General features: G+C 41.2%; 1 non-coding gene across 1 annotated transcript; it reads right to left on the bottom strand.

The window, feature by feature from the left end:
* Positions 1-24,111: 24,111 nt before the first annotated feature.
* Positions 24,112-24,186, bottom strand: TRNAK-UUU. Its single transcript has one exon. It is a non-coding gene; the product is annotated as a tRNA-Lys (tRNA).
* Between the last annotated feature and the right edge of the window lie 398 nt (positions 24,187-24,584).

Genomic DNA, 24,584 nt, shown 5'->3' with positions numbered 1-24,584 from the left:
TTAACATGTTTTGCCAAGGCATTGCTTACATCAGTCTTGTCTACTGCTCTTATATATGTTCATTCACTCGCATGTAGAATTCTCAAATGGTTTTGTCTATATAAAATGCTGGACATAATTCACACAGAGCCATGTATACCATAGGTTCATAGGTTCATACTAGGCTATCTGCCCTAGGGCATTTATAAGCCTAGCCAGAGTGTGTTTGGCTTTCGCCACCCATTTTAAATGAATTTTGCTATGCCCTTTTTCGAGGTTAGTATACTGTGCCTCTGTCTAACAGTGACACAGAAGTGATACCCGGGGTAAACATACGATCCCCCATCCACTCATCAAGATTCCTCTTGAAGAGAGTCAATGAGGGACTCTGCCTAACCTGGACTGGGATTTTATTCCAGAGTGAAGGGAGCCTCTGGGTTATGAATCTGTCCCTCCAGCATGTCCTATTTATTTTAGTGCTGAGGTTCAAGTCTGTTGAGCGCGTAGCTCGATGGGATTTGGATTTTCTGAGGTGCAGCATGTCCATTAATTCCGGGTTGGACATGGCTTTATACGTCAGGCACAGATTGCCTCTGAGCAGGCGGTATGCCACTGAGTAGAGCTGGAGTTTCTTTAACCGGGCAGCATATGGCATCTGTTTGAGTCCTTTGATCCTCTTGGTGAGGTACTTTTGGGGTCTTTCAAGTTGCTGCAGGTGTCTGGTAAGGTACATCCCAAAAGGGGCATTATACTCAAGTATGGGCCTGATGAGGGATGAGTAAAGAGGCACAATGACCTCCCCTGATCTAGATGTGAATCCCTTCATGATTAGGTGGGCTATATAAAATGTTTTTCTAACCACTTTGGCCACGTGGTTGTCAAATGAGAGATTGCTATCAACTTGGGTCCCCAGGTCCCTAATTACATCTTCCGTACTTAATGGCTTACCACTTATGTGGTAATTTGTGGGCACTTTGTTTTTGCCAAAGGAGATAACTATACACTTTTTGGCATTTAGCTTGAGGTCATGGCTCTGGCACCAGTTGTCTGTTTCTATGAGGCCCTTTTTGAGGATGCTTGTGTCAGCTGGAGAGTCGATTATGGCTCCCAGTTTGCAGTCATCTGCGAACTTGGTCAGCCACAGTCCTTCCATGTTGGCCTGTACCTCTGAGAAATATATACCAAACAAGAGAGGTCCCAGGACTGAGCCTTGTGGGACGCCACTTGTAACTGGTTTGGAGTCTGACATGGCTCCTGCAATTCTAACCATGTGGGTTCTGTCCATGAGCCAGTTTGCAACCCATCTAGTGACATAGGGGTTTATATTTAAGCTGGTGAGCTTATCTATAATGCCTGAATGGGGTATTGTATCGAAGGCTTTTGCGAGATCCAGGTAGGCTGTGTGGACCACCTTCCCCTCGTCAATGGCCTTGGTGACTGTTTCAAAGAAATCAACCAGGTTTAAGAGGCAGGATCTGCCCTTAACAAAGCCGAACTGAGTAGGATCCAGTGGCAGTAGGTCCCCAATATCTTTATTTATAAGGTCCATGATGATCCTTTCCATAGCTTTGCAGACCAAGCTAGTCAGGCTTATGGGGCGATAGTTTCCAGGATCTGTTGAGGCACCACCTTTGTGGAGAGGGATCACCATTGCTGTACGCCACTCTTTGGGTACATATCCTGTAGTAAGACTGAGATTGAACAGTAGTTTTATGTTTGGGTTTAGCTCTTCTTAGAGTTCATGTAGGATGCAGCCCGGGACACCGTCTGGTCCCATTGATGTTGTGTTTTTTGCTTTGGAGAGGGCAGCTCTTACCTGAGCATCTGAGATGTCTGGGGGGCAGCACTTTGCTGGGATAGATATTTGCCCTTTTGGTGGGGAGGGGGGGAGAAGTTTGTGCTGAACCTGTCAGCTAGGTTGTTGGCAATGTCTGTGGGTTCATTCTATTTTTGGTCATTTTGGACTAATTCTGAGCATATCTGGGAATTCCCACCCATGTTCCTAACATAACTAAAGAAAGCCTTGTGATTATCCTTAGTGTCCTGTGCAATTTTTCTCTCAAAGCTGGCCTTAGACGATTTTATGAGTGCCCGTAGTTTTTTTCTAATACTGATCAGAGATGCCTTCCCTTTTTGAGATTTTGCTCTATCATGTAGTAGCTTCCTCCATCTATTGTATAGTTTGTTTATGGCTGGGGTCCAACAGACAATACGTTTGCCTTTGGAGGATTGGGTCTTGGTTTTATTTGTGATTGCATGATCCATGCATTCCTGAAGGTGTTCATAGAATGCATTTCGAAAGGATTCTGCGGTCTGGGCCGTATTTTCCACAGGCCCGGGGGCTTTGATGGATTCCACCTCGGTTTTGAGGAGTGCGAAATTTGCTTTAGAGAAGTTTTTCACTGTGGTTTTCTGGGCAGGGAGTGGGGTCGGGATGTGAATATCCAGTGAGATTAGTTTATGGTATGATCTTACCAGTGAGGTATACACTTCTGGTCTGGCGCATAGAGCCCCCATGTTGGTGATGATCAGGTCCAGTATGTTTTCCCCTCTTGTGGGAGTGGTAACAAGTTGTTCCATAGCATTTGAGTTTATAAATTTTAGGAACCTTTGGTCTAGGGTGTTGGAGCTAGAGTAATGCTCCCAGTCTATGTTTGGGTAGTTGAAGTCACCCAATATAATGGTGTTTGGAGAGACCTTCATATTTTCCAGTGTTCTCAGGAAGGCCGGGTGGAGTTCCTGGGTTTGGGAGGGTGGTCTGTAGCAGGCTATAAACTGGAAGGCAGTTCTACCCACTGTTAGTTGCACAAGGATAGTCTCTGATGCTTCGTGCTGTGCCACCAACCTGGAGGTGTGGGTATCTTTGACGAATATTGATACTCCCCCTCATTTTGTGGTTCGGTCCAAGTTTTGGGGCCGAAAAGCATGGTATGAGGTATAACCTGGTAGTGCTGGTGTGTTCCTGGAAGCCTTGAACCAGGTTTCTGTTACTGCACAGATATCGATGTTCTCCATGCTAAGGGGAGTTTCGAGTGCATGCATCTTGAGGTTTAGACTTCTGGCGTTGAGTAGCACTACTCTTAGTTTCTTATCCCTTGTGATACCTATGGAGGTGGGTTTGTCTTTTGAGCCTTGCCTAAAAAAGGCACTATAGGGGTAGCAAGAGCCTTTGCCAATATCCGAAAGCCCAGGGGTGATAGGTGCAAGCCGTCCCTAGTGAAGCATCGTGGCTTGTCGAGCATGTCATCCCAGGCTGACAGGCATTGGATCTCCTTTGAATGACACCAATACTTAAGCCAATTGTTGAAATTGATCATCTTGTCTTCATATTGTGGCATCATTCTTGGTGAGGGTTAGATGCTACTCAAGGTCAGGGTCATACCGGCCTGGGCTACATGCTCAGAGAGCTCCTCTATATCTCTTTTCATGTAGTCCAGGGAGGTACATCTCAGGTCATTCACACCAGCATGGACAATGACTGAGTCATATTTGTACTTGCCATGGAGTGACCTGAGTGCTTGTGTTATGTGGCGGATCCTAGCACCCGACAGGTAGCTCACCATGACCTTCTCCTTGTTCAGCCTGGTGAGCGGGACGTCAGTGTGCCTGACGATAGAGTCACCTATTACAAGTGTATCAGGTGTGTTGTTTAGCCTTAGGAGCTGTGACTGTTCGGCACACTGGCTTTGTGAGCTATGTGTTGCACGTGTTTTGTTTTGGGGTAGCGGTTGCTTGGGTGTCTGCTTTGGAGGTCTCTGCTGCTTAGGCAGATTTTTATTTAGAGCCTCTGAGTATGTTTTTGTGTGTTTATGTGTTTGGTTTGCTGTCGTGGCAGGTCTATGTGAGACTGGAATTGTAGTGAGTGTGGTTTCCTTATCCTCCTGACTGGTTACGCCAGTACTGAGTTGAGAGAACTTAGCCTCCCGTTTGGCTATATGGTTACATCTCTCACATGTGTTGGAATTTGTTGGGAGGAGGAGAGGGTTGTCTGTGTACATGAGGCAGTTGTAACATTGCCTCAAGATTCCCAGATTCACCAGCTGGACCGGAGTGGAGATTACTCAGTTGTATTTATTACTTCTTGGTGTAACTCATTCTAAGCCTTTTAGTTTAAGCACTTGGGCTTCAGACCAGTTGTTTTACATTAAGAAGGTTTGTGGTCTGTACTGCAGTGGCAGGACAGGTAGCTTACATCCTTCTAAGTTGGGAACTGCTGATTGAGGGCTCAGTGTCAGTTATTCTAAAAGTGTATTAATTCTGGTTTAAGCACTTGGGCTTCAGGCCAGTTATTTTACATTAAAAGGGTTCGTGGTCTGCACTCTTGTGGGAGGAGAGGCTGGACTCTGCCCTTCTGAGCTGGGAATTTCTGGTTAAAGGCTTATAGTGCCTGCATATTTGAACTGCTTCTTACTGAAATTGGTACACCTTGTTTGCTGTAGCGTAGACTAGATCCAGGCCTACTGAATCTAGCTTTGTTTGTATAACTTGAGCACTAATCCAGACATTCTTCAAAGTATTCAATTGTATTTATTACTGCTTGGTAGTAACTTGATTAAAGCGTAGCTATCATTCTAAGTCTTTTGGATTAAGCACCTGGGCTTCAGACCAGTTGTTTTACATTAGGAAGGTTTGTGGCCTGCACTGTGGTGGCAGGACAGGTAGCTTACATCCTTCTAAGTTGGAAACTGCTGATTGAGGGCTCAGTGTCTGTTATTCTAAAAGTGTATTAGTTCTGGTTTAAGCACTTGGGCTTCAGGCCAGTTATTTTACATTAAGAAGGTTCGTGGTCTGCACTCTTGTGGGAAGAGAGGCTGGACTCTGCCCTTCTGAGCTGGGAATTTCTGGTTAAAGGCTTAGAGTGCCTGCATGTTTCCACTGTTTCTTACTGAAATTGGTACACCTTGTTTGCTGTAGCATAGACTTGATCCAGGCCTGCTGAATCTAGCTCTGCTTGTATGCTTGTTGTTTGTTTGCTTGTTATTTCCCTGAAATGCTAATACCACCTAAAAAGCGGCTTTTCTGCGCTTCTGTGGATCCCTAGTGATATCTGTATTGCTTACTGTACTGATTTCCTTGTTTCACTTAAAAGAAAGTTACTGTTTGTCATTTTTGCATTTAAGTTACCTGTAACACATTGCATTTAAGTTACCTGGCACTTGCTCACTAAAAGCACTTGCTCACTAAAGCAATTATATAAGTCAGCACTAAAAAATTAAAAGCACTACTCTCTCACAAAGTCCTCTTGAGTACCTTGTTCCCCATTGGCCCTTTTTCAATTATAAAGGAATTCCCAATACTATTCTAGCATGTCCAAAGGTCAGTTGTCAATCTTCTATCCGGTCCAGCTGGTGAATCTGGGAATCTTGAGGCAATGTTACAACTGCCTCATGTACAGAGACAACCCTCCCCTCCTCCGAACAAATTCCAACACATGTGAGAGATGCATCCATATAGCCAAACTGGAGGCTAAGCTCTCTCAACTCACTACTGGCATAACCAGTCAGGAGGAGAAGGAAACCACACTCAGTACAATTCCAGTCTCACATAGACCTAACATGATAGTAAACCAAACACATAAACAAACAAAAACATACTCGGAGGCTCTAAATAAAAATCTGCCTAAGCAGCAGAGACCTCCAAAGCAGACACCCAAGCAACCGCTACCCCAAAACAAAACACATGCAACACATAGCTCACAAAGCCAGTGTGCCGAACAGTCACAGACCTTAAGGCTAAACAACACACCTGCTACACTTGTAATAGGTGACTCTATCGTCAGGCACACTGACGTCCTGCTCACCAGGCTGAACAAGGAGAAGGTCACGGTGAGCTGCCTGTCGGGCGCTAGGATCTGCCAAATAACACAAGCACTCAGGTCGCTCCAAGGCAAGTACAAATATGACTCAGTCATTGTCCATGCTGGTGTGAATGACCTGAGACGTACCTCCCTAGACTACATGAAAAGAGACATAGAGGAGCTCTCTGAGCATGTGGCCCAGGCCGGTATGACCCTGACCTTGAGTAGCATCTTAACCTCACCAAGAATGATGCCACAATATGAAGACAAGATGATCAATTTCAACAATTGGCTTAAGTACTGGTGTCATTCAAAGGGGATCCAATGACTGTCAGCCTGGGATGACATGCTCGACAAGCCATGATGCTTTGCTAGGGATGGCTTGCACCTGTCACCCCTGGGCTTTCGGATATTGGCATAGGCTCTTGCTACCCCCATAGTGCCTTTTTTAGGCAAGGCTCAAAAGACAAACCCACCTCCATAGGTATCACAAGGGATAAGAAACTAAGAGTAATGCTACTCAACGCCAGAAGTCTAAACCTCAAGATGCACGCACTCGAAACTCTCCTTAGCATGGAGAACATTGATATCTGTGCAGTAACAGAAATCTGGTTCAAGGTTCCCGAGAGCACGCCAGCACTACCAGGTTATACCTCATACCATGCTTTTTGGCCCCAAAACTTGGACCGACCCACAAAAGGAGGGGGAGTATCAATATTCATCAAAGATACACACACCTCCAGGTTGGTGGCACATCACGAAGCATGAGAGACTATCCATGTGCAACTAACAGTGGGTAAAACTGCCTTCCAGTTTATAGCCTGCTACAGACCACCCTCCCTAACCCAGGAACCCCACTCGGCCTTCCTGAGAACACTGGAAAATATGAAGGTCTCTCCAAACACCATTATATTGGACGACTTCAACTACCCAAACATAGACTGGGAGCATTACTCTAGCTCCAACACCCTAGCCCAAAGGTTCCTAGAATTTATAAACTCAAATGCTATGGAATAACTTGTTACCACTCCCACAACAGGGGAAAACATACTGGACCTGATCATCACCAACATGGGGACTCTATGCTCCAGACCAGAAGTGTATCCCTCACTGGTAAGATCAGACCATAAACTAATCTCACTGGATATTCACATCCCGACACCACCCCCTGCCCAGAAAACCACAGTGAAAAACTTCTCTAAAGCAAATTTCACACTCCTCAAAACCGAGGTGGAATCCTTCAAAGCCCCCGGGCCTGTGGAAAATACAGCCCAGACTGCAGAATCCTTTATAAACGCATTCTATGAACACCTTCAGGAATGCATGGATCATGCAATCCCAAATAAAATCAAGACCCAATCCTCCAAAGGCAGACGTCCTGTCTCGTGGACCCCAGCCATAAACAAACTATACAATAGAAGGAGGAAGCTACTAAATGAAAGAGCAAAATTCCAAAAAGGGAAGGCATCTCTGATCAGTATTAGCAAAAAAATACGGGCACTCATAAAATCATCTAGGGCCAGCTTCGAGAGAAAAATTGCACAGGACACTAAGGATAATCACAAGGCTTTCTTTAGTTATGTTAGGAACCTGGGTGGTAATTCCCAGATATGCTCAGAATTAGTCCAAAATGACAAAAAATACACCGAACCCACAGACATTGCCAACATCCTAGCTGACAGGTTCAGCACAAACTTCTCCCCCCCCTCCCCACCAAAAGGGCAAATATCTATCCCAGCAGAGTGCTGCCCCCTGACATCTCAGATGCTCAGGTAAGAGCCGCCCTCTCCAAAGCAAAAAACACAGCATCAATGGGACCAGACGGTGTCCCACGCTGCGTCCTACATGAACTCCAAGAAGAGCTAAACCCAAAAATAAAACTACTGTTCAATCTCAGCCTTACTACAGGATAGGTACCCAAAGAGTGGCGTACAGCAACTGTGGTCCCTCTCCACAAAGGTGGTGCCTCAACGGATCCTGGAAACTATCGCCCCATAAGCCTGACTAGCTTGGCCTGCAAAGCTATGGAAAGGATCATCATGGACCTCATAAATAAAGATATTGGGCACCTACAGACACTGGATCCTACCCAGTTCGGCTTTGTTAAGGGCAGATCCTGCCTCTTAAACCTGGTTGATTTCTTTGAAACAGTCACCAAGGCCATTGTCGAGGGGAAGGTGGTCCACACAGCCTACCTGGACCTCGCAAAAGCCTTCAATACAATACCCCACTCGGGCATTATAGATAAGCTCACCAGCTTAAATATAAACCCCTATGTCACTGGATGGGTTGCAAACTGGCTCAAGGACAGAACCCACATGGTTAGAATTGCTGGAGCCATGTCAGACTCCAAACCAGTTACAAGTGGCGTCCCACAAGGCTCAGTCCTGGCACCTCTCTTGTTTGGTATATATTTCTCGAAGGTACACGCCAACACGGAAGGACTGTGGCTGACCAAGTTCGCAGATGACTGCAAACTGGGCACCATAATCAACTCTCCAGCCGACACAAGCATCCTCCAAAAGGGCCTCATAGAAACAGACAACTGGTGCCAGAGCCATGGCCTCAAGCTAAATGCCAAAAAGTGTATAGTCATCCCCTTTGGCAAAAACAAAGTGCCCACAAATTACCACATAGGTGGTAATCCATTAAGTACAGAAGAAGTAATTAGGGACCTGGGGACCCAAGTTGATAGCAATCTTTCATTTGACAACCACGTGGCCAAAGTGGTTAGAAAACATTTTATATAGCCCACCTAATCATGAAGGGATTCACATCTAGATCAGGGGAGGTCATCGTGCCTCTTTACTCATCCCTCATCAGGCCCATAATTGAGTACAATGCCCCTTTTGGGATGTACCTTACCAGACACCTGCAGCAACTGGAAAGACCCCAAAAGTACCTCACCAAGAGGATCAAAGGGCTCAAACAGATGCCATATGCTGCCCGGTTAAAGAAACTCCAGCTCTACTCAGTGGCATAACGCCTGTTCAGAGGCGATCTGTGCCTGATGTATAAAGCCATGTACAACCCGGAATTAATGGACATGCTGCACCTCAGAAAATCCAAATCCCATCGAGCTACACACTCGAGAAACTTGAACCTCAGCACCGAAATAAATAGGACATGCTGGAGGGACAGATTCATAACCGAGAGGCTCCCTTCCCTCTGGAATAAAATCCCAGTCCAGGTTAGGCAGAGTCCCTCATTGACTCTCTTCAAGAGGAATCTTGATGAGTGGACGGGAGATCGTAGGTTTACCCCGGGTATCACTTCTGTGTCACTGTTAGACAGAGGCACAGTATACTAACTTCAAAAAAGGGCATAGCAAAATTAATTTAAAATGGGTGGCGAAAGCCAAACACATTCTGGCTAGGCTTATAAATGCCCTAGGGCAGATAGCCTAGTATGAACCTATGAACCTATGATTGACAACTGACCTTTGGACATGCTAGAATAGTATTGGGAATTCCTTTATAATTGAAAAAAAAAGGCCAATGGGGAACAAGGTACTCGAGGGGAGTTTCTGATGGTGTAGTGCTTTTAATTTTTTAGTGCTGACTTATATAATTGCTTTAGTGAGCAAGTGCCAAGTAACTTAAATGCAATGTGCTACAGGTAACTTAAGTGCAAAAACGACAAACAGTAACTTTCATTCAAGTGAAACAAGGAAATAAGTACAGTAAGCAATGCAGATATCACTAGGGATCCACGTAAGTGCTGAAAATCCGCGTTTTAGGTGGAATTAGTGTTTCAGGGAAATAACAAGCAAACAAACAACAAGCATACAAACAAAGCTAGATTCAGCAGGCCTGGATCTAGTCTATGCTACAGCAAACAAGGTGTACCAATTTCAGTAAGAAACAGTTCAAATATGCAAGCACTATAAGCCTTTAACCAGAAATTCCCAGCTCAGAAGGGCAGAGTCCAGCCTCTCCTCCCACAAGAGTGCAGACCACGAACCTTCTTAACGTAAAATAACTGTCCTGAAGCCTAAGTGCTAAAATCAGAACTAATACACTTTTACAATAACAGACACTGAGCCCTCAATCAGCAGTTCCCAACTTAGAAGGATGTAAGCTACCTGTCCTGCCACCACAGTGCAGGCCACAAACCTTCCTAATGTAAAACAACTGGTCTGAAGCCCAAGTGCTTAATCCAAAAGACTTAGAATGATAGCTACACTTTAATCAAGTTACTACCAAGCAGTAATAAATACAATTGAATACTTTAAAGAATGCCTGGATTAGTGCTCAAGTTATACAAACAAAGCTAGATTCAGCAGGCCTGGATCTAGTCTATGCTACAGCAAACAAGGTGTACCAGTTTCAGTAAGAAGCAGTTCAAATATTCAGGCACTATAAGCCTTTAACCAGAAATTCCCAGCTCAGAAGGGCAGAGTCCAACCTCTCCTCCCACAAGAGTGCAGACCACGAACCCTCTTAATGTAAAATAACTGGCCTGAAGCCCAAGTGCTTAAACCAGAATTAATACACTTTTAGAATAACAGACACTGAGCCCTCAGTCAGCAGTTCCCAACTTAGAAGGACGTAAGCTACCTGTCTTGCCACTACAGTGCAGACCACAAACCATCTTAATGTAAAACAACTGGTCTGAAGCCCAAGTGCTTAAACTAAAAGGCTTAGAGTGAGTTACACCAAGCAGTAATAAATACAACTGAGTACTTTTAAGATGATGCAAAAGCAAAATAAAGTAGGAAGAAACACAAATACAGTAAAAGCAGATACATTTTTTTTTTTGAGTGAACAAATGAGATGGGTGCAGGAGGAGTATCTAAGTGCAAATTTACAAGAGGGGCGGGCAGTTTCAAAGCCACCAAGATTAACACCAACACAAAAGCAGGGAGGGTGGGTGTGGACCTACTGAGAAAACAGTCAACTTCCAGCTAGATATTGCTCAATGCAACACAAACAAATTACTTTAAATTGTGTATTATTTGATAAAAGTGCAGGTAAAAATCTACTTAGCTCCACTCATGCAGGTCTCACCTGGCCAAAGCTCACAGTTTAAACAGAAAACAATTTACTGTACCACTTGTATAAGACAGAAACCGAATAACAATGAGGTAAACTACCCCCACTTATCACTGGCTATGCAGGTTTTTTAACAAGCCTTAACTGAAAATACCACTTGTATAAGACCTACTGAATAAACAGTCAACTTCCAGCTAGATATTGCTCAATGCAACACAAACAAATGACTTTAAATCATGTATTATTTGATAAAAGTGCAGATAAAAATCTACTTAGCTCCACTCATGCAGGTCACAGTTGGCCAAAGTTCACAGCTTAAACCACATATCTGGACCTGCAATTATACAAATTATTCAACCTAATTTCAAAGCTTCTTGCTGTCACTACAAAATTCTTAACTTCTTTCATATATTGAAACAACTTACAACTGTTACATCTTTTTATCCCCACTTCCAAAACATCAGGCATACTTGAGCATAAATTCCTTTTCTTAAAAAAGTATTTTAAACTCTTTCCTGTTTTAGAGACAAAAACGGGGTCTCCCCCTATAACATGTTTAATTTCTTGAAAAGTCCTTAAGAATCTCCAGTTCTTCTTCTTGTTTCGCCTTTTCCCGGTTAGCGGTCGCCACAGCAGATCACCTGTCCACTCATGATTGGCAGTGGAGTTTTACGGTGTCCAGTTGTCAGCCCAGCGCCCAACCTTCCACAGAAGGCACACACATGCACACACTCACACCTAGGGCCATTTTAGAATGTCCATTCTGCCTACAGCATGTCTTTGGGATGTGGGAGGAAACCCACGTGACCACAGGGAGGACATGCAGACTCTGCACAGACGGTATCCCAGCCAAGGATTGAGGGCTTGCTGTGAGGTGGCAACACTAACTGCTGCACCACCATGGCCACCCATTAAGAATCTTCAATTATTCTTGATTATTCCTTTGATTTTACTTTCTTCTACTGAATTGTCTAAAATACATGCTAAGGAAAACTCCTTTTTTGTCTTCGATACACTGGTCTTGGTCTGGTACCATGGTTCATCATAACCATGTACTTGCAATTAATCAAATATAGTTTTCTGTTGTTTCAACTAATCTAAGCTTTGTCATGTCCATGAGTAAATACAAACAAAATGCCATCTTGGGAGGTGAATATAAACCATATTCATTCTCAAATTATGCATTGAGAATCAACTGGCTGTATTATTCTTGAGTTGGAAGATGGCTGTTTAACTCCTGAGATCAGGGTGGGCAGCCTTTAAGGTTTCACTCAGAAGGAATTTAACATGTAATGCTTCATTTATTAAGAAGTCAATGAAATCTGAAGAATTAGATTTATTGAAAAAAAAATAATGAACTAGAAAACAAATTGATGGACAAACATAACTTAAATATAAAAAAGGTAAAGTGAAATATGCCAAAATAATTTTTTTGAAAACATTTTACAGCAACATCTGGTGGACAAAAACAATATATATAGTAAATTATCTTTAATGGATGGTCATTCCTTAAAACAATCTGTCTTTCAATTTTGATTGTTATATACTATGAAAGGCTTACCAACAAGATTTCTAGTAGCATTTTCATTTTATTATAGGCATTAATTGAGATGATTAGTAATGAATCACTGCTTAAATATTTTGAGAAAATGTTTGATTTTTATCTAAATTGCAAATATTCTTGCAATTCGGCAAGAAAAATAGTTTTCAAGGTTTCAAAGGAAGATATTGCAAAAGCTTGTGTTAGACAAAAAAATAATAATGTACCAGACCCAAGCTGGTATCACGTGGCCTTTTATAAGGACAGAATACATTCACTTAGTGAAACACTCATGGAGGTTTATGACTGCATAAACTCAGAAGGAATGTATGGCAAATATTTAAATTAGTGAAATGTATTTTGCTTTTCAAACCTGACATCAGTCATTTCATTTAATGAAAAGTTTCATCTAGTAATAAATCTTGCTTGCCTCAATGAATCTAAGCATAAGACCATTACTCACTCTCTTTTAAAAGAAAGAATAACATCTTAGGCAAGAGATTTCAGTTTGGGTTTTTTGGCTTGTAGGTAATCCCAAGATTATGCCTTTACACTTAATTACATCAGTTATGTTATTCCATTTATACCTGACTTTGTTACTTTTGTCTTGGGTGGTTCCAAGGTTTTGAAAAAGTCTGCATTTGCTTTCTCTTTAGAGTATCACTAACTTTTTTTAATTTGACCTGCCTTTAGAAAAGCTGCAAGGAAGCTTTACTCCTGTTTTAGGATTATAGGATTATAGGAAGTTACTAGGCTATCGGACCTGAGGCCGTTATAAGCCTATCCAAAAGTTTAGCCCATGTTTAGACAAGTCAGCACCTGATGCCCCTGTCCAGCAGAGGCACAGGTGGAATCCCAGTGATGTATTTTCTGTTTCATATCCAGTTATCCAGGTTGCACTTAAAAAGGGGTAAAAAGGTACTCTGGTTGACATGGAGAAGGAGTCTATTCCACAGATGGGGGAGTCTCTGGGACACAAATCTGTCACACCAACAAGTCATATTGATGTCACAGACCATGTTGAGGCCATGCGTTACTTGAGTAGAGCTTGACTTGCACCTTGACTGGCACCTCACCTAAGTGTCATGTTTAATCATAGCCTCACGTCAGGATTTGTGCCCACTGAGTGGCGCACAGCTACAGTTATCCCACTCCACAAGGGGGGATCCACCTTGGATCCCAGAAACAACCGTCCCATCAGTCTGACAAGCCTTATCTGCAAGGCCATGGAACATATTATCATGGAACTTATAAACAAAGACATTGGCAACCTTCAAACACTGGACCCCACCCAGTTTGGGTTCGTGAAGGCCCGATCTTGTCTCCTGAACCTGATTGACTTCTTCAAATCAGTCTCCAGAGTCATGGACAAGGGTAAGGTGGTCCACACAGCCTATCTAGACCTTGCCAAGGCCTTTGACACCCTCCCCCACTCTGGAATCATAGATAAACTTACTAAACTGGGCATTAATCCCTACATCACCCAATGGGTTGCTAACTGGCTTACTGAAAGAACCCACACTGTAAAAGTAGCCGACTCCAAATCCAGCTCCAGACAAGTGACAAGTGGAGTACCTCAGGGTTCAGTCTTGGGACCGCTCTTGTTTGGCATCTACTTCTCTGAAGTACAGGCCAACACTAAGGGACTCTGGCTAACAAAGTTCGCAGATGACTGCAAACTGGGAGCCATTATTGAATCCCCAAATGATGTGGATACTCTACAAAAGGGCCTTACAGAAACAGATGCTTGGTGCCAGAGCCATGGGCTCAAGCTCAATGCCAAGAAATGTATAGTTATCCCCTTTGGGAAAAACATGTATCCGTGAATTACCATATAGGTGGCAGTACACTAAACACCGAAAGTGTGATAAGAGACTTAGGGACACAGGTGGACAGTGGTCTCAGCTTCGATAACCACATCACCACAACAGTCAGGAAATCCTTCTATGTGGCACACCTCATCACTAAGGGCTTTTCATCCAGAAAAAAGGAGGTCATTGTCCCACTGTACTCATCCCTCATTAGACCCATTATAGAATACAATGCCCCATTTGGTATGTACCTCTCAAGACATCTGCAATGACTGGAAAGGCCGCAGAAATACCTCACTAAAAGAATCACAGGCCTAAAGCAGATGCCCTATGCTGACCACCTTAAAAAACTCCAGCTATACTCTATCGCATATCATCTACTCAGAGGCGATCTCTGCTTAACATACAAGGCCATGTCAAACCCAGAGCTGTTGGACATGCTACACTTAAAGAAATCCCAATCACTCAGAGCCACACGCTCCAGGGATCTAAACCTTGTCATCACAATAAACAAAACATGCTGGAGGGATAGGTTCCTGACCCAGAGACTCCCCAGACTCTGGAATAGATTGCCCATACATGTCAAGCAGAGTGCCTCTTTGGCCCTCTTCAAAAGGAACCTTGACGACTGGATGGGAGAAAGGAAATTCACCCCGGGGATCACGTCAGTCACCCTGCTAGACAGGGGTCAAGGGAAGTAAATAGTGTGGGAAGAAATAGCCAGGGAATTGTTATGGCTAGGCTTGTACAGGCCCTAGGGCTGATAGCCTAGTACCAACCTATGAACTTATGAACCTATGAACCTATTAACTTGCAGATATGCAGCAGTCCCATCAAGGTGGGGTCTGACATCACCTTTTATGCCAGACAGAGGTCACCTCTGTGGAGTCTATTTGAAACTGAGTAGAGGGTTAAGGCTTTTAGCCTATCTGTATATGGTAGATTTTTGAGGCCTGTGGTCTTTCCAGCTGCTGCATGTGCTTTTCAAGGTAAATGCTGAATGGGGTGCTGTACTCAATAATGGGCATTATAAGGGAAAAATACGGGGATGTTATGACCTCCTTGTCTTCGGATCAGATACCCTTACTTATGAGGTGGGCCATGTAGAAAGCTTTCCTTACAATGGAAGCAATATGGTGGTCAAAAGTCAGGTTGCTATCAATGTGGGTGCCCAAATCCCTCATGACTGATTGCGTGCTTAAGACATTGTTATTAGTGTGATAATTTGTGGGATCGTCACTCTCCCCAAGGGGGATGATGAGGCATGTTTTGATATTCAGCTTGAGGCCATTTTACTAGCACAAGTCATTTGTCTGGGTGAGACTCTCTTGTTTTTCTATAAGTGGTTTACTTTCTAAGCCCATACATATTCAGGAAGGAGCAAAAAAATCTCCATTGTCTGGCACACTAGTTTCATTAATATTTGGGATCTTTACTTGCATGACACCATCAAAAAATATCTATTTTCAATTTATAGCACTAAAATTAAGATTGCTGACTTTAAATATATTAGTGTATAAACTTGCACCCAGTTAGTGACAATCCCAAGATCTTTGAAATGTTAATTAATACTTGTTTTATATCAAATTAAATCCTCACTGGCCTTTAGCTTGTTTCATGATGGGCAGACATATATAGCTTTCTTATTGCTGATTTTCTAGCCTGTCAAAATAGTTGGCTCAGTAAATATTTCTTGGCAAATCTTTTTGCCAATTAACTTCAAATTCCATACAATAATGTTATGGGCATGGGAAGATGTACTTTTATGCTAATAGATAGGGTAGCCTTACTATTGCTATGTTTGCTAAAGAATACTGTTAAATTAAAAAAACAACTGAAAACAACAACACAGTTTATCAGAGAAGAATTGTCTTGTTTACTGCTGCGAACACATGTATGTGGGAGACTAGTCAATCAAGGTCCTGTCTCCCCGAACTATGAGAAGCTTGATTGTTGTATATTATTTTTGAATGCAGCAATATAGAAATTATTATGCTACAGCCACTGACCAATTAAAAGTAAACACCTTTGCATTGTGTTTGCTAACTACAGGTCTCCTGAATCTCTATATGTGCCTAAACATTTTATTCACAAGTTCAGAATTCCATAATGGAACTTTCTACACTGGCTGTGCTGTCACCTTCGTATTGGCAGCAAATACATTATCAAAAACAGACTAAAACTTCCAGGAATCCATTTTGAAATGATGTTTAGGTCTCCAAAATAGAGTATTCATTAAACATTTCCTTCTCTTACACGTCTACCTAAGCACACACCTGAACAAGTCTTCAGATGGACTGACACTTTTTCACTTGCTGTCATTTTTCACATGCAGGTTCCTTCTGTCCTTGGCATGCACAATGTTTATACAATCATTTTGTTATAAATTACACTTTGAGTAACTTTCAGCAGCTACACATTCCCCCTCATAAAAATTATCATACAGTTGGCTAACACTATATAATACTTTAGCGGCATTATTCTCGCCACTGTAGCTTCTTACTAATGTGATCAGGGGCAATGTTTCTATAAACTTTTACATTTTGTAATTTGATGCTTTTTTTCTAGATTCTGAAAGTTTCATAGTTAATATCTTGTACATGAATGAAATGACTCCTAAAAGCAGTATAATAATAGTTATTAACATAAAACATTTCAATGTAGGTCCTCCTCAGCTAGAAAACAAGTTAGTTATATATCTACTTCTTTAGCATGCGATAGTTCAGCTTCTGTATTATTTTTAGGTGACTGTGAATGGCGTCTGACTAATCTGCAAAAGTCAAACAGCACTCCATTTTAATGATTGCACATGTACCACCCTTAGAAGGAAGCATTAAGCCAAGTGCCATCTTATTTTCAAATACAACTCTGCTCATTTAAATTGTAATTTGATTTCTAGATTCAAAAGTAGATTTACTTAAAATTTCTTGGAGGTTAGGCAATTTGCACAATTTCTAGATGGATTTGACTGCTCCAAAAGCAGGTATAATTTCTGCTCCAGAAATAACTCCATTACCAAGATTCATGTGTGCTAGTCCTTTAAATGGAGTTTTTTGTACACCATGATGATTAACCCAAGAAGAATCTATTTTTCCAACTGGATTTGTAATGTCTTTTGTTTTCCGGTCATGATAAACATTACAAATTTGTCCACTAGGTGAACCTTCTATACATTTTATAGCTGGAATAACACATCCTATACAACAACAACCAGTCTGCTGGTAACCAGGGATGTGTTTGATCTCTACAAATATAATAAAATTTGTGCACTGCTACCATACCCAATCTCCACCTCCATCATATATTTTCCAAGTTAAATTGCATGTCCTGCATACAACAAAAAGTGTTCCATTTTCAATGTAACATGTATGCCCTTTATTAGTCATTGACAACTGCAACAGAATTACTAAAAAGGGGGTGGAGTTAAGTTTGGCTTTTTGGCTTGTACTCAAAAAGGTAGTACAAAGTACTAACTCAACATCTGCATCAGTCACAGCAGGTGTTGAATTAATGGAATGGTGCCATCAAGTGCAGTAAGAATCTGTGTTCATACCCAACAGTAATTAATATTTTCAGGATTTGTGCATAATTACATAAGGCAGGTATAATGGTATTGAATTTAGGATGGCAGACCAGAGTTCTTGATCCCATTTTAACCAAATGTCTATTTTTTTATACGTTTATCTCTGATAAAAAAAAATGTTTAGTGCTTACAGTTCCACTGTTTCCAGATGACGTACTTACAAATAGAGGTGAAAGAAAAAAAAAGCAGCAAAATGACACAAGAATCACAATCCCTATTCCAGCATTAAGTCCGAATCAAGCATAGTGGGGATGTACAGGTTTCTCAAAGAAGTGCAAACACAGATGATGAATTGTTCTTTTGTAGTCCATATAAAATTGATTTCGAAACATACTTTTTTTTGAAGTCCCTGTTGTTTGCAATCCAATAAGCGATAGTTGGTCATTTGATACTCTGTCCAATTCATTGTTCATGAAATATGATGCATTTGAATCATTTATTTTCAATTATAATTGTGAAAACACTGTTGATATTGAAGAAAATGAAGAAGAATTAGTATGTTTTACTTCCAAACAAGATAACGTTATTGAATGACAGGATTTAATTACTAGGGATGACCATGATAGCATTACTGGAAAAGTCTTTAAATTTTAATTCGCAATACAATGCTGTCCCTGGATTTTCATCTGGTACACTTTGTGATTTGCTCAGTGGTGTCAAAAGGAAAGATGTTGATTGGATCTCATTTATTACTTTGCATCTGACTCCACTGGCAGTGCTAAGCAAAACCACAAGGTCCTTTCCGTCTTGGGCAGAAGACATTTTGTCTTAAGAAAGATCGGATAAATATGGTATTACCTGGTTGCAGGTCATGATGGTCAGTCTCAACTGGCTTCTATTCAGCCTGTAGAATAGTATTATTGTGGTACTGCAAAACAGAACAGACTTACCATATAGAAAAATAGATTTGTCTACATTTTGTAACTCCAAATTCTTGGGTAAGGGCATGGCAGGCATACTCATGGGTCATCGCATAGGAATATCATCGGGGGATAACGTTCGAGTACTACTCACTGCCAGTTTCCTGATACAGTTTTGTAACTTTACTTTGTTTGATTTGCTCTTTCAGCCATCCCTGATGCTTGAGGTCTGTGTAGGCAATGTTATTGCATCTTTATGTTTAATATCTTACTAAACCAAATGAATATATGTTTTGGATTCCTGTGTTCGTGGCTCTTATCAGCTGATTAATATCTTCCTAACCTGCTGTATCACTTGGCTGGTAAAATATGTTCCCTGATCAAGCTGGACACAATAAGGTACATGAGGTATTAATTCAAAAAGCAACTCTTTATCTATCATTGTGGCATCATTCTCATCACAAGGGTCAACAAGTACAAGAACATACCTGAATTCCTGCAGTTGTGGGAGTTGAGTAAATTCACACTGAACACTGCAAAATGGTCCTCATTGCTTTTTTAAAGTCTGTATGGATACCAGTACACTTTGTTGATGCATCATACTCCAAACAGATTGCACAGCTGTTTATAAGATGCTGAGTGACTTCTGAAATGTGAGGGGTATACCAATCATTCAGAATTTGTTTTATTGATACATTGTTTCCATAAATGAAAAGGCAAATGGTAAGCTTTAACCAATTGAGTTAGAAAATTCCCATCCAGGTGGTGTCACAGTGCATCCAGAAAATGGCTGCAGCCTTAACAGATGCATTTCGCTCTTTCACAATCAGCAGCTTGTTCTTGAAAGGCTAACCATTTCTGTAAAAAAAACAGTTGCATTACCTTCTCAAAGTTGGTACAAAAATGAAGCCTGAAAAGGATATGACACTGCAGCTTGTCTGGCTGCCATGTTGGCTAAATGGTTGTCCCTTGAAATACAAGAGTCATCTGTTTGATTTGTGGCACACTTCACCACAGCAATCTCCCTTAGTAAAAGCAATGCATTTAATAGTTCATGAACAAAAAACATTTTTAATAACTGTCTGGGATGAGGGTAAATGCTCCCTTTCTCTCTAAAGTGTCCCAAAATCATGAATGACCCAATATACATACCATGAATCTGTAAAAATAGTCACTGTGAAGTCTTTTGACAATTTACAAGCTTCAATAATTGCCACAAGTTCAGCTGTTTGAGCCAACACATTTCCATTTAATTTTCCCAGCAATAAAACATTATCCTGGGTACACGCAGAAAAGGCTGCTTCCAAAGTTCCCTCTTTGATTCCAAAACTAGATTCATTGGTAAAAAGAAATAAATGTCATGTCAGTTGCCCTGCTAGACAGGGGTCCAGGGAAGTAAATATTGCGGGAAGAAATATCCAGGACAGACCTAGAAGAAAGCAAATAGTTAATTACAAAGACACAGTCTTGGAGATATACTTCATCCGATGTAGGAATCAGAGAAGCAGGGTGAAGGGGTGGACATCTGAAAAATCTGTGAAGAAAGATTGTTAAGTAAAGACTATTCATATTTAGATAAATATACAGCTGACACATAATGTGTTTTAATTTTCAATAATAATGATTCAACAGAATTTGGAACTGCTGCATAAGTCTCATGCCCGAGAGTTAGAACAGCCACCATTTCTACCAAGTGAGCCATTGTGACCACCACCCTAAGGCAGTGGGGGATGGCTGTGCTACAGAATCAAGATTTGTACAAAAAAATCAACAGATCTAGAACCTGCACTACTAATCTTAATGCCACTTTATTTCCTTCAAAACAGAATAAGAAAAATCTCTTTGAATAGTCTAGTAGTCCAAGAGAAGAAAGCTTGGAAAGTAAAATTTTCAATTGAACAAAAATTTGCACACAGTTTCTTGCAAGGGCAGAGGCTTAGGACTGTCTTTCTTTGATAATTCTAATACTGATTTTGCTACTTCTGCATAATTTTAGATTTATTGTTGATAGTAACCTCTTAGTCCCAAAAAAGCCAATAACTGTTTTAACATCTTAGAGTATGTTGCAGTGCGTATTGCAGTGATGCATGTTGGCAGAATTTGCCTAAAGCCTTCTGAAATAAGATGACCTAAATACTGAACCTGAGTTTTCCATACCAGCAGTTTTCTTTTATTGACCTTAAATCATAGTTCTGCTAATCTTTTCTTTCCAATTGTACATTATCTTACCATCAATGTTCACTATTTCTACACAATGTACTTGACATTTATTTCTAGATTTCCTTTTTGAATTCCATTTACTGTATATATATAAATATATATATATATATATATATATATATATATATATATATATATATATATATACACATCTTCGACACTGCTGCCGCAAACTGCAAAATCAAAAGATAAGATATTTAAAGTTTTGAAACTTTGAAATTTAGAAGTACACCTATGTATGTATATATATATATATATATATATATATATATATATATATATATATATATATATATATATATATATATATTTCAACCTATGTCATGCTTAATGTTATGTGTTAAGTTTATTTTCTACCATTATTTATATAGAGTCATAAGTGTTTACTAGGATAACAAACACAAGGGCATTTGTCTGCCTAGCCATGCAGCCCAAATCTCTGACAAGTTCTGATAACCTTGATAAGTGTAAGCATGGGCCTGAGAGATTAACTATTTATAGTTTACCTGTATCGATTAGAGACATAGGTGCCAAACCAGGGATGAATTTCCGGTTCTCCATCCAGTTGTCCAAGATGCACTTGAATTGGGTTAGGGAGGAACTCTGCTTGACATGGATGGGGAACCTGTTCCACAGATGGGGTAGTCTATGGGATACATACCTATCTCTCCAGCACATCCTATTTATATCACAGGCAAGGTTTAAGGCTTTAGAATGGGTAATTCTGGTGCTGTTTGTTTTGTGGATTTGAAGGAGTTCCATCAGAGTGGGGTCTGACAATGCCCTGCATGCTAGGCATAGATCTCCCCTCAAAAAGCCTGTAGAAGACAGAATACAGGGATATGACCTTGAGGTGGTCTGCATAAGACATTTCATTTACACCCTTTATTCTTTTAGTGAGGAACCTCTGTGAACATTCCAGTTGTTGGATATGCCTGGTTAGGTACATACCAAAGGGGAGCATTGTACTCAATGATAAGTCTGATGAATGCTAAATACAGTGGAACAATGACTTCCTTGAACTTAGATGTCATACATTTGTTTATAAGTTGCTGTACATAGAATGATTGCCTCACTACTGTAGACACGTGATGATCAAAGCTAGATTACTATCTATGTGTGTCCCTAAGTCCCTGACTACTAGGTCATCTCTAAGGAGTGTATTATCAATATGAGAGTTACCTGGGATGGATGACTTCCCAAAGGATACTATTATGCATTTCTTGAGATTTCCTTTTAGTCCATGGCTCTGACACCAGTTGTTTGTCTGTGTCAGCCCCTCCTGGAGAACATTTGTGTCACTGCGTGGTTCAATGACAGCTCATAATTTGCAATCATCTGCAAATTATGTCAGCCAGAGACCACTGACATTAGTCTTAACGTCTGAGAAGTAAATCCCAAAAAGAAACTGTCCAAGGACTGATCCCTGAGGGACTCCACTTGTGACTGGCCTGCTTATAGAGGCGGACTCCCCAGTTCTAACTACCTGGGTTGTGGTTTGCTATCCACGGGGTGATATACGAATTTGTAACTAACCTCTTGAGTTTCTCAACAATGCCTGAGAGGGATATTGTATCAAATGCCTTAGCCAGGTCACAGTAGGCAGTGTGAACAATTTTGCCTTCTTCCATTGCCTTTGTGACATTCTCAAAGTCCACCAGGTTGAGTAGGCATGATCTGCCCTTGATGAAACCAAACTGGGTTGGGTCCAGTTTCTGGAGGTATACTATATCTCTGTTGATCATCTCCATGATAATTATTTCCATGGCTTTACATATAAGACTAGTGAGACTTACGTTTCTTTAGTTTCCAGGGTCTGTAGATGGCCCACCTTTGTGCAGAGGGATAACTGTTGCCTTTCTCCATTAATGCGGCACAAAGCCTGTTTGGAGGCTACAGTTAAATAGTAATTCTAGAGGCCCTGATAGGTCATTCTTCATGCTATTTAGAAGGCATCCTGGAATATTGTCTGGGCCCATTGATGCAGTGTTATTGGTCTTAGAGAGAGCACTAAGGACCTGTTTACTAATTATAGTAGGAGGAGTTATATTTGATCATATTTCCTGAGGGAAGGTTGAAGGGGAGAGAGGGGTAAAGTTGGAGCTGAATTTATAAGCCAGGAGGTTTGCTATAGCTTCTGGCTCAGTATAGGTGGCTCCATTTACAATGTGCATTGCCTTTGAGGTTGCAGACATAGCTAAAGAATGCTTTGTGGTTGTCCTTGGCCTGGGAGTCCAAAGTTACCTCAAATTTAGCTTTAATAGACTTTATTTGTCCTCCAAGTTGTTTCTTTTGTTTGATGAAAGTGCATTTATCCTGAAGGGTGCTGCACCTACTGATTTTTCCCATGATTTTCTTCCTCCTGTTATACATCCTACTGAGTTTGTGATTCCACCAAGGTGGCTTGTTTTTTGAGTTTGTTCTATATTTCTTCCTGGTGGGTACAGTTGCCTCTGTGCAGCTATAAACATGCTTGTACAGGGTTTCTGTGAACATTTCTGTGTTATCAGGGCTCATGGGGCCTTGAAATTTTTCCAGGTTCTCACCTAATAGCAGGAGGTTAGCCTTAGAATAGTTCCTGAATATTCCAGGTTTAGCGGTGGGTCCAGGTTTTATTTTTATTTCAAAGGAGACCATTTTGTGGTCTAACTTTACCAGGGAAGTCATTCCATTGGGGGTGTGCAGCACTATCCCATATTACTGAGGACCAGATCCAGTATGGTTGCACCCCTGGTTGGTGTATTGAATATCTGGTCCAGGGAGTTTGTGTTTACAAAATCCAGGAATTTCTGTGCATGTACATTTGGTGTCATATTGGATTCCCAGTTAATAGTGGGGTAATTAAAGTCACCCATAAGTATGGCATTGGGTTGGAAGATTAGTGTTTCTAATAAGGTTAAATACATGGTATGTGTTTCCTGGATCAAACAGGGGGACCTATAACTTGCAAGGAAGTGGTATTGGATTTTGCCTTTGGTGATTTGAACATGGAGCAGCTCAAGTGTATTGTCCTGTTTGACAAGCCTTGAAGTATATTTATTTTTGATGTACATAGAGACACCTCCACCTTTAGTCCCTGTCTGTGATGTGGATGGCCTATATGTGTGGAAGGCATTACAACCTTGCACTGTTGGTGTGCTGTCCTTGGCTTTAAACCACATCTCAGTGACAGCACAGATGTCAGCATTCTCTAGGGTAAAGACATCTTCTAGGGAGTGGAGTTTTTTTCATAGGTTGGTAGTAGGCTAGGGCCTATACAAGCCTAGCCAAACAATTCCCTGGATATTTCTTCCCACAATATTTACTTCCCTGGACTCCTGAGGAGCATGCATCCAAACAGGGACTTGAACCCTGGACCCTCAGATTAAAAGTCTGATGCTCTAGCAACTGAGCTATCCTAGCATTGGGCAGTCATACCTTTATATACTTTTTTGTTTTGATTTGCTATGTCAGAAGTACTTTCAGTTTGGCATTGCCTAAGAAAAGCACTGTGGGGGAAGATGATGTTTATCTAATATTTGAAAGCCTAGGGGAGGGACAGGTGCAGACCATCCCTGGCAAATAAGCATGGTCTGTTGACCATCTACTTCCATGCTAACAAATATTGCACCCCCTTAGAATGACACTAGAAACTAAACCAATTATTAAAGGCAATCATCTTTTGTTCATATAGTGGCATCATCCTTGGAGAAGGTAAAATGCTACTCAGTGCTAGGCTCATACCAGCCTGGGATACGTATTCCAAGAGCTCCATGATTTCTGTCTTCATGTAGTCTAGGAAGGTATGTCTAAGATCATTT

This window comes from Protopterus annectens, chromosome 1.part2 (genome assembly GCF_019279795.1).
Source record: "Protopterus annectens isolate FY-2018-M chromosome 1.part2, PAN1.0, whole genome shotgun sequence".
Taxonomy (NCBI): Eukaryota; Metazoa; Chordata; order Ceratodontiformes; family Protopteridae; genus Protopterus; species Protopterus annectens.
This window is presented reverse-complemented; position numbering and strand designations above follow the sequence as displayed.